Here is a 12,267-nt window from a genome sequence, read left to right as displayed (position 1 = left end):
AAAACTCATATACTTTATAATTGCCATTTATGGATTTGAAATCCATCCGAGTACAGCATTCTACTCCACGACCCTTCAAATATTATCAATTTGTTGAGAAGTATTCTCAATCCAACATCCTACTTTATATCGACTGATTGGTTAGCATTTTCGAATTCATTCCCAAAAACTCGTGTCGCCGTCGGTACAGCGAAAATCCGGATAGATTAAGAGAAACGTTTCTAGTATTATACTTGTATAATTCTTTCTTTCTTCTTTCTTTTTAAACGACAGTTTTAGGTACCTAGGTATCGTCAGTCTACTAGACAAATTAATAAAATGAATTCCGTTATAATGTACAAAAACCGAATTAATATTAGCTTATTTATTAATAGGGGTTTACACTTACAAAAAAAATATAATTTGGAAACCGTGATAAAAACATACTACTATTTATAAAGCTATTTTATAATTACTATTTTTAAATTAAGGGATTTCTTAAATCGTAAAATAATGTATTGGCAAGTTGATATTAGATTTTATGACTAACTTCGACAAAAGCAGCTTAAGTAACAAACTCGAAAACAGCTGCCCCTCATTCTAGACACCTCATGTCACCTGAACATAATGGAATGGAATATTACATGGACTCCTTTGTGAGTTAGTAGATCTTCATTATTATATTTTTTGTCCTTTGTTTGAAGGTTATTTTTGACGATGGAAGGATTGTGAAGGAAACAGGATTTTTTCCGGACATTTGCCATCGTTCAGTGAAACAAGAAATCAGTATATATTTTGGTTTTCTACTTTAAAACTGTTCATAATGGCTAACAAAATTTCAATAGAAAGTATTGAGTTTTTGTGAATTCTTCTCTAGGTCTTACATTGATCATTCATAAATGGTTGAGATCAATAAAATTTTGCCCTTCCCATGTTTAAAAACACTACTGAAATTAATTAAAGTAAGGAAATAAATATGAAAATCATTTGCATAGTCATCTATGCTAAATCAGAATGCTATATGAGAGATCCACTTCCTGGACATAATATTTTAAAAGGTAATCAGCAAAACTAGGTAATTTCTGAATGAAATTTAACAGGCTTTTGTAAAGACACGTTCTCAATTCGTAGTTATTCGTAGTAAAAAATGTTTCGTCTAACATTCCAGACTCCAACCTACAGATATTCAACCCTCGTTCTATATAAGGTAATGTAGTAAGACAACGTTGCCAGTGAGTATAAGGCTAACACATTTTAGTCATTAAATTTTATATTTATGAACTGAAATATTTCATAAGCAAGTTTTTCTTTTGACATTGATGTAATGGATAAATGCATGAGAAGTAATGAGTAGTGGATAATAGTCGTTATAGCTATAAACGTATTTTAAAGCCAGACTATAAAGTATCTCTGAGAACATGTTGGGAAGTCATCACCCCGTTTGCAGGTGATTTAAACGCAACTTAATCCCTACACCAAAGTACATCTTCCATTGAAGATTAGGGAGGACATGAGAACAAATGGAGTGAAACAATTAGGTTGCAAATCTGCAATTCATTACTTCCTAAAAATTAAAGTGCATTAAAACAAATTTCATGTGTTTATACAGACAGACGTAACAAGCTTTCTAGTTAATATTTCATGGTGGTTGTCCTATTCATCGCTTGGTAATTACAACAGTATTAACTGAATACTTAAGTGCTCTCTGTATGCTCTGTCTGTGGATTTATTGTAACTAAATTGTTCTCAAAGATTTGCATAATATTACATAACTTAATTAATCATATTTAGTTTTCAATGTTGCTGACATTTTATAATTTTCATCTTCTTTTTCAGCTGAACAGTTATAACAATTTACGGCTTTAAATAATTCATTATCAGTTTTATTTCGAATAGTACACATGTTAATTACGTACAAATATTTAAAAAAAAAACAGAAAAAACTTAAATAAAGCTAAATATTTATGTCAATACGATTGCATATAGAACTGGATTGACTATAAATGAATTGTTTACATACTGATACATAATACATTTAAATTAATAATCATGTTTAAATAAAAATTTATTAAAAACATATCAAGCTCTTGAGACATGTTAAATTAATTGATTAAAACGTGTCCTTAGTCTACTTTCACTTCATCCTAAACAAGTAAGGTCGCTTTAAAACTTATTTATGTTGAACAGCAAATATTAAATTTAGTGTAAAAGTCCGTAGAATAGTAGTTACGTTCACTTACTACCTGAATACATTTTAAGAAATCCAACCGATGGCCATCTTTGAAATTATATCCGACCACTTTCAACCTGGTGGTTAATTATGTTAATACTTTAATGCGCATTGCAGTTTTATTTATCAATTAATAAGGAGCCAAAATGTGATATTGATTACTACTAAAGCAATCATATCATTCTTGGTCAAAGTTACAGATCTTCTTTAAGTTTAGTTTAATATTAAGTATTGTTTTATATTTCTTCAGAAGTTACAAAAATAGCTTACGATAGTGCATATAATCTGGAGTATTTTAATAATAAAAGTATTTACTACATAATATACTTGCAATATTGCTATTTAAATTTAAGTCTGTATTGGAATATAATACTTTTACAGACATAACTAAATATATTCTTACTGAAACTAAGTGTACGTTCTAATATATTTAAATTTCTGATATCTGCCGTTTTGCTATAATTTTTAGAGTAACACCAATATTTAATTTCCTTAAATAATTTGTAAGGTCCACTGGCTATAAATGATAAGATATTGTGAAGGAAAATTCGTAAGTAGATCTGGGAATGGAAGAACAAAGAACAGAGGGTTGTAACAACAAAGAGAAGGTTTCCAGATCACTAGCCTGCTTCAATAATTGATCAAAGTACTCTCAACAACGTCATTAACTTTTATTTTATTTCTTTGAGGAAAAATCTTGGTATTGACAAACAAAAGAGTTGCCAAAACGATGATTTAAAGCGTGCGTTTTAAAATTCACTAATGAAAAAATTCTCATAAATAAAATGTGGAATTGCAGTTCCCGTATATTATTAATCTTAAATCCACACAGAGGAGAATTGCTTACTGATCTTCACATTTTCGACTTTCTGTATAATTTTATTGTGTTCATAAAAAACTAATATTGAGGTATTATTCCAACAAGGACAAAGTAATATTATGGAATTATCATTTGAAAGAATTAAAAACACCAAGGCAAATTTTAGGCGGTTAAATTAAAAAATAGGCTTAAGTATCAATAATAAAAGTGTTTATTTTAAAATTTTCAACTAATGACTTTTAATGAAAAAAATTAAATAAGCAGCCTGCAATAAGTAGTAAAAGTTCTAATGGTCTATCCCCTATCATGATTGATCGTATACCGCTAACGGTTCTTACACTGTGTAGGAGTGTAACATTTTCGCTTATTGCGTAAGTAGTTATAGTCAGACTATGATAACAAAATTATTTTTTCTAACGTTTAACGTTTTATATGAGGTATAAAACTATATTTACTAATGAAGGATCCTGATTAACAAATAACTGATATCGAAAAAGTCCTAAATTAGTGAAACTTGATTTTTTTTAAATATGTCATTATTTCTTAGTGTTAATTTACTAAAATAATTATGGGAATATGCAATAAGTGTTAAGGTTACCTTTTATCTGACAGAAAGGTTTGAGGTGTAAGACTGAAACTAAAGTTAAATCTGGTTTGTAATCTAAGTATTAGTATAAAATTGTATAAATTGGAAAGCTAATAAACAGTTCCTAGAACTCAAAAGTTCATAGAAGATGATTTGAATAATTTTTAATAATAAAACTAGTTAATAGTTAATAATTAATAAATAATTAATGCCAGTAGCTCGATTTATAAACATTTAAAGAAAAAGAAGAATGCTATACTGTGACATTCTATAACGTAATTTTCACTCATTTTGTCAAAAAGTTTAAAATAAAACGTGAGAAAATCATTGAGTTTCTCAAAATCTTAAATGAAATTGAAATTTAAAGGTAACATTGATAAATAAATAGTTAAAAGATTTTATAAAATGAAGGGGATCGTGTAGGTTTCTAGTTAAAGAAAACAGTCACAAACCGTATCTCCTATACCTTCAGTAGTTCAATTCTTTTACTTATTTTTTTAATAAATTCACCTTTAGTTTTATAATTTCATACTAAAGGTATTTATTAATATGTCTTGTTTTAAATTATTACAGGTGGATTTATCATGCTATAACCACATGTATAATTAAGTACTAGTTTAGAATTACAGAGAACAGTTGTATTATTAAAAAAAGGTTACTTAAAACAATGAATATATTCCTGCAGCGCTATGAAGTTTTGGACGTATATAATTTGATGATGTATCAAAATGTGTGAAAATTTCAATACGACTAACTTTGTAAACTTAAGCTTTATTTAATTTTCCCAATGTTTATTACTTTTTAACTCTTTATTCATTTTAATAACATTAATATGAATGTTCTGGTTAGCTCCAGTTTATTTTCCTCTAATTGAAGAGTCTGAAATATTAAACTGTTTCAAGCTTAACTTCTGCAATGGTGTTCGTATGAATAAAGACAGAATTTCGCCTGGAAACTCAAAATGAACACTTTAGATTTATAAAATACTTCCGTTGTTCTGAAATCGTTGTTGGTTTACAATAAAATGTTATTTAATATTGAACAGAAATTCCTGAAATCTCAGAGAGACTTGTAAAAGAAATAGTAGAAAATAATAGTTGTATGAAAATAGTTTTATTCTCAGACCTCAAGTCCCCAATTTTAAACAAATCTAAAGTAGATGAAGAAATTTGAATATCTTTCAGTCACCATCACTTATCTCAGAATTGTTCGTATTGCCTTATAACAAGAATACGTTCATGTTGCCCCTGTTTTTGAAAATAAAATTGCATGCGGAGCCATGGGTAACTGGTATTACATTATGGTTTTAACTGTGATGACAGTTAAACATCTTACTCTGAACAGATGAGACCTAACATAAACGCAACAGAGAACGCACTTCAAACATGACATATTCCATTTGTCTACTTTGTGTTGTGACAGTGATAAATATACTTCCGTTGTGTAGCGTATTCTTGTAAGTTTATAAGAAGAATAAAATAAGGAGTGTTTTTTGTAAGCAGTATATTGTTCCTAAGGGTATAGATTCATTTTAAAATGTTAATGCATTCCGTATGATTTTGTAAAAAACTTGTTATATTAAATTAATGCTTACAAAAACATTGTAAAACCAGGATTTTACAGCTATTACAACTTAAATAAATTCTTGGAATACCGTACTTTAAGAAGTACCAAATTTATTGTAAAGAAACTGTGCTCTACGAAAAATGTTAGTATTGGACAGGCCACTAATCTTACGGAACAGAGCCGACCTTAGTAAACGATTACCTCCACACTTAAATGGAGACTTAGTAAAACAAATGCCTTACCCATATCACAACCCAGAAGAACCCCAGCATAACATAGGAACCGAACATACCATTTGCGTATGCTAATAGTCTATTTTATGGATCTTACTAAACATTCAGCTTTAAGAACAGATTTATCCTCTATGAATGTAAATGTTCGGTTCTTAGGCATTCTAATAATCTTCATTATGACAATAATCTTTCAAATTATCTTTATTTACGTTAAATGAAAGGCAAGAATTGCACGTCCGCTTGCATTGTGTTATCGTACGAATCTTCATTATTTTGTATAGTATACAGTATCTCGATTTTATCTTCTTCTTGGTACAAGGTGGCTGCGGCTTAATCTAAAGTATAAAAATCGGTGGCTGTAGCTACATCTGATGTATGGTGTACGGTGGCAGTGACTTGATCTGTTGTTTGGTACTGCGGCTAAATCTGATGTAATCTATATAGTGTAAAAGATTCATATTGGCTAGTCTTACTTTTTACATTCACTCTAAAATCTGTCATTGCATCCTTAATAATGGAATGATAAGTCAATTATGAAACATTTACATTTTACAGATAATACATAAAGTTGTTAAACCATATAACTTAAGGTAATGGGTTATTATATCTAATTAGTAACAATAAATACAACCTGACATTTCCGTATGCTAGAAACTAAACAATACAATATTAAAATAAAAATTTTGATTATTAAGATTTTCAGCAATTAAAATAGCGTGTAAATTTGTAAAGAGAATTCCAAGCTGTTGTCAGGTAAACGTTTTTTCGGATTACACTTGTACCTGATATTTTGAAATTTACTGTAATTAAATCACCAGGCTTCTTATCTATAGTGTGTTCTACATTTCGTCTGGAAAAAATAAATTTATTAAGTCCATATCCAGTGCTAGTTGTTACGTTAACCTGGTATTGCCAAATATGTTGAAATATGATTAAGTATGTTCGTTATTTAGTTTTAAGAATATACAATTTCTTATCAAAAAGAAATATTATTTAAAATTTTGTTGAAATACTAACGTTTTTTAAAACACAATATACATTAATTAGCTTTAAATACGAGTAGTACATGAATTAAGGACAGTAAAATATTTAAATATTGTATTGTAAACAAATATTTTGTTATCTAAGATGATCGAAGAAAATGTTCTTGCTAGCTTGTTAGGATTTGCAGCATCCTTTTATAAGTTTGCTATAAAATACTATAGACTACGAATAAGTTGTAGTTGTTTTATACCTAAAATATAATAATTGTAACGGGTAGATAGACGGCAAGGAATTTAGTAGTTGCAATGTAAATTTAAATATGTAATCCTTTTTTCTAAACGTCCATAAGAAATTAATAATTATAGTTAGATTATACTAAATATATCGCTTAAAAATACTACGCTTTAAATACCCTTATGTTTTAGGGTATTTATCACTTGTTACATCTCCTACAATTGAGAGTTAACCTAAATCTCCATACTGACTTGATAGCCAAATATATTCATGTCAACTATTCAGTTTTACAATCTATGAATGTTTCTATAGGTGTTATTAGTAATTTAATAGTTTTAGGCATTACATTAGAAATACATTTAAAGTGCTGCGTTTGAATAATAAATAATATATAGTTTATTTATGCTATATTTATACAGTATACAAATAGTATTTTCATTTAAATTGTTTATTATAAGAAATAGTTTTATTACTGTCACAAATATAACTATATTCACTGAAGTTTAGCTAATAGTACTCTTGTTTTAATAGAAACTTGGGAATAAGGAAAAATATATTTAAAACAAACTCAGCTTTGAATGATATGACATGCTTGCAAAATTACAATTCAAACGTATTTATAATAAGAAGAGAATGAGATGACAACTTGAGTCTCGCTTTCCAGAAAGACACGTGTTGTGAGTCTTGAAACGTAACAATCTTTTCATGTTGAATAATGTAATTGCCATTCTTGGCAGTTCATGTGTATTGAGTGCTTTTAAGTACTTTTATATTATTTTGATGTATGAAAAACGTTACAATTCTACATTACCTGAGAGTTTCACATAAGCTGTTCAATGAATACTTACAAGCTAATCTGTGATCATAAGTGTTGAAATAACTTATATTTCTATTACCCTACGATAATTAAGTACTTATATTGAATAATCGGTTCTTCAAAAGTTCAGGCTGTGCCATAAAATTCATTTTGAAAATCTTATACAATTAAATATTTGTGCTATAGTTAGATTATAATAAGCAAAATAAAAACTTCCTAGAGATAAATTATTTATAGTTATCTAAAGAATCATACGTTTCTTAAAGCTACTTGATTACTGTTTTCCGGTATTTTGTGTGCACAGCTACACCATTATTTTGTAAAATTACATTTTTGAAAAAGGGCAAATGACTACCCAGAAAATATTAGATTTTTTGTTTTCCTATGAACAAGATTGTACCTAGTCCTATAAGGATATTTGCGCAACTTTTGTAGTGACAAGATACTCTGGATGGTAAGGTTGAGGCCATTTTATTTAACTGTCATAAGAATGGTGGTTGCTATGAAGCTTTATTTATAACATTTAAAGTTTTAGTATCATTTTAAATTTAAATTATAATCGTTAAAAACTACTACTTCTTTAGTCTAATAATCAGAATAATTTCAAAATATTGTAATTTCTTTTCAATTTAAATACATAAATTTTCTATTTTATTAATAACAAATATAAAATTATATTACAAGTTTACTTATTGTCCATTATTAATAATATTTTTATGATTGCTGACATCGTTTCTTAATTATATTTTTAAGGTTTATTGAATAAGTTTATTTATAATAAAAACTATCATACAGAATAGTACGTTTCACAAATTTTCATACCACTTATTACTTATTGGAGGTGTAATTACTTCATTCAGGTCTTTATCTACAATTATTACCTACGCTAGGTAAAGCACAAACATTTAGGACTCATAGATGTATAGATAGCATTGTCGTGAAGAAAATCATAGCTTGATGATGTTTTCAAGTTTTAAAAGACAAATATTTCCTGTTTATACTGTTGAAATCCTGGAGTAGGTCGGATTCTTTTTCATGTGACGTCAAAATTGACTGACCAAATCGGTTGGATCTTCTTGACGACGCAAGTTTCAAGTGCAAGGAAGACGTAGGGATTCACCGTACACCAGCTGGGCAGTAGAAGAATTTAAATAGTTTTGGAATTCACTGTGGATTCCATGGAGAACAACAAGAAGACCTTCTAACCGTGTAGATATGAGGTAGTAAATGATTTCAGCCTTGAGTTGTCCGTTAAATAGTTCAAACATGTCATTGGCGCAAGCTTGATAGCTGCATGCGTGATTCCGTTGGCAGCCAAGGAACATTCCAAGGTGGCGGAATATATTATAATCAGTTTGGGCTCCATGTTTTATCGTTATTCGGGTGAATGTGCCAAAGCGAGATATACATTAGTGGATGAAGGTGTCAGTGGATTCTTTAGTTGTGAGGGGCCATGTATTTGACCATCTGGTGAATCTATCTACTCCTTTAAAGCAGTAGAGTTAGGGACCGGCTGGTGGAAGAGATTTGATGAGGTCCTCTGTGTGTACATGTTAAAATCGTTTTGAAGTCATTGAGAAAGTCTTAAGTGGAGAATGAAAGTATCTGGTGATTTTGGATTTCTGGCAGTGTTGACAGTTACGATGCAAGTCAGGCCATACAAAACGTTGAGCTATGGGTTTTTGTGTAGCTTTTGCAATGATATGAGAAAGGTTGTGAATGGATTTGATGAAGACTTGACGTCGTAGTAAAGCGGGGAACAAGAGTTGAGGTTGATGTCTAGCCGTGTCACTTGTAAACTTGTAGATCGACTTTATGTTGTTGAAATGCATACTTAGAGTTTTTTATCTATAAATATAGTACAGTGCTTAGAGTATGCGTCGAAGATACTGAACTTTAGAGTAAAAAGCTAGGAATTGTCTAATTTACGCAAGGCATTTGGATTGGGGTAGTGTGAGTTTCCTGTAAATGACATAGAAAGAGGTTCCCAGGCGTTACAAAACTTTGTTGAAAAAAAGCCCTAATATCTATGTTTTACTCATTGATGAAGAGTCTTTAGGTTATTTTGGGATCTGTATATGCAAGAAGCGTGACTTCTTCCAGGTATTTTTGCAGGATTAAAATGCGTGTTCAGATTCATGAGTCCAGGAGATATGGTTGTTTCCTTGAAGTCCAGACAAGTTCCAGCACTTGGTTGTGCTGGGGAGCCTTGTATTTTGATGCTGATGAGATGGAATGCCTGTAGAAATTAATCATTCTTAAGAAACTTTGTAATTCGATGGATGCAGAAAGGTGGATGAAGTTCATCAGTGCAGAAATGTGTAAAAAGAGAGGCTTGATACTATTTTCTAAAATTTCAGATAAGAGAGAAAAGAGTTGACTTTTTACTTAAGACCCCATATTCAAAAAGGGGATTTGATACTCGTATTTCAGAACTCGAAGTACAGAATTTTTGATATTCAGCATCGCCCTTGGAGAAAACGAAGATATCGTCTATATAAAGAAAATAAAAATTAAGTTCGTGTGTATTTTTGTCAATGAAACGTTGACAGGTTTATCTGGCACATTTTATCTTTAGTTGGCAGTACTAACTGTTGGGGAAGTTAGCTAAATAATAAGAGCAGGGAGAATTATATTTGTGGGCTTCTTTAGAGTACCATTGACGGTACCAGAGCATGCAAAGCCAAATAGTAAGAATGATAGGCTATGATTTTTCAGATTTTACAGATGTTATTTTGATTACAGTTTAGAGTTCTTGTTTTAAAATCGGACATTTGTTGCTGAAGATCCTTGATTGTAAAAGTGTATTGATTGAGTCATATAGGAGTCAAAACTGCATTGTCAATATGGACTAAAGCTGGTTAAAATTCTATTCCTCTGTCTGCAATGTTTGAAAAATTGTCTAGGGTAACTGTATCCGACTTAGTTTAAAGAATAACTTAGACAAAGGTAGGTAGGCGTTGAAACAAAATGGCTCATCAAAGATCATACTTTACGAGGCCATTACCCGCTAGAGATCATAATTGACGCAAAATCTGTAACGGCTTACGGTCACCTAGTTATTCGTCCATAAATATTTGTTTGATACGTTGTTCTTATGATAATGATAGTCATTTAATGAATTATCTTTTAAAGTACGGTAGAGTAAGAGTTTTTGTTAGGAATTTCCTAAACCACAAGAGAAGAGTTTAACCACATGAGGATAGAAAACTGCATGTAAATATTTATTGAATTCTGAATGTATATTTACAATTGAATATTGAGCTTCAGCTTGAGCGCAAAAAAGAGAACGTGTATAATTATAAAATGAAGTTATTATTCTCTTACTCGTTGCAGAATATTATGCTTCAGCTGTGGTTTTTATTGGTTTGTAGTTTAATTTATGTTTTGAATAAGTTATCGAATATATTGAGGTAGTTGTTGTAATTTATTGGTGTTCTTGCATACTTAAATAACTATTTGTTATAGAATAACTGTATTTATTGTATTTAATATATTGTATAGTAAATACTGCATTGTATTTACTATACAGATGCAATAAAATAATATGATATTGAATGTGACTAACCATGAAGTCTAAACTAAATTAACTGTTTATTTATATTACAACTGAACTAAAATTAAGTATTAGTTTGAAATGATTATTTGTGTGATAAGTGGCTTGTAAATTATTAAGAATGGTAAATTAATTTACAAATTTCATAAATTTCTATTGAAATTAATAACAGCCAATTGATGCTATTAGGAACGATCCATAGTGTTTTTCCGTCTATGAAATAGGTAACACCCGAATTCCCGATAATATCTAATTGGAGATCCATTAGAAAGACAATATTTTGAGGAACAATTATACCAATTTGCTTAAATTGGTTGTTTCCATTTCATTAACGCCAACACTGATGAACTCTTCAATAATGCAAAGTTCTTTGATTTAATTGGTTACCAAGAACAGAGAGGCTAGTTACAATGGTTGTATTTCCAATTGAATTGACTGTATTAAAGATATTGTTTGTTATCCAGAGCAAGTTTTGAGATTGATTTTCAAGTAAATTGTTCTTCAAATTGTGATGGCGTAGTAGAATGAAACTTTGTATTAGTGTTACAGCTTGTTAACACTACTCCGATTACTTACTATTCTAACGTTTGGATGCACCACTTTTAAACATATTAGAATTCCATTTAAATACAGGGTTTTAAGCTGACATTACCAAATTGCATAAACATTAACTGGAAGGGGAAGGACAACGTTCCCGCTTCATTGTTCATTTGGGCGAACGTAACAAAACACAACGACGTACTGTAAACCTAGTAAAACAATCTTTTCTTCTACGCTTCTGTGTCAAGACAATTAAAACGTGTCAACAAGTGACAAGAGACAACTGTTGCTTGCGTTGCATGTTACGAAACTGCCTGATATATTTAAGTTATTGTTGTAATAATACAAGATATGTATATACAGATCATAAGAACTTATGAGTACAGTTTATTTTTTTGGGCATTAATTTCCTAGGGGTATTTTTGTTTGTAATAATAAACATGTTTAAGTAAATACGGTTCAAATTGATTTGTAAACTCTATGACCTCTTCGTGAATCGAACCTGTGACCTCTTGGTACAGAACCAAAACTTATCCTTATGAAGTAAGAACTTTATCCTAGTTAAGTTCTAAATTGAACAGTTTTTTAGCATTTGACCCTCAATACTTCCATAGACAAAGCTAATAGTGTCCATAGCTAATATTTTAAAATTATTCTAAAACAATATCGCAATGATTGTATTATCAATCACAAACCTATTTTCTTTACAATCTATATAAACT

Source organism: Homalodisca vitripennis, chromosome 5, assembly GCF_021130785.1.
Source record: "Homalodisca vitripennis isolate AUS2020 chromosome 5, UT_GWSS_2.1, whole genome shotgun sequence".
Taxonomy (NCBI): Eukaryota; Metazoa; Arthropoda; class Insecta; order Hemiptera; family Cicadellidae; genus Homalodisca; species Homalodisca vitripennis.
Note: the sequence above shows the minus strand (reverse complement) of the source record.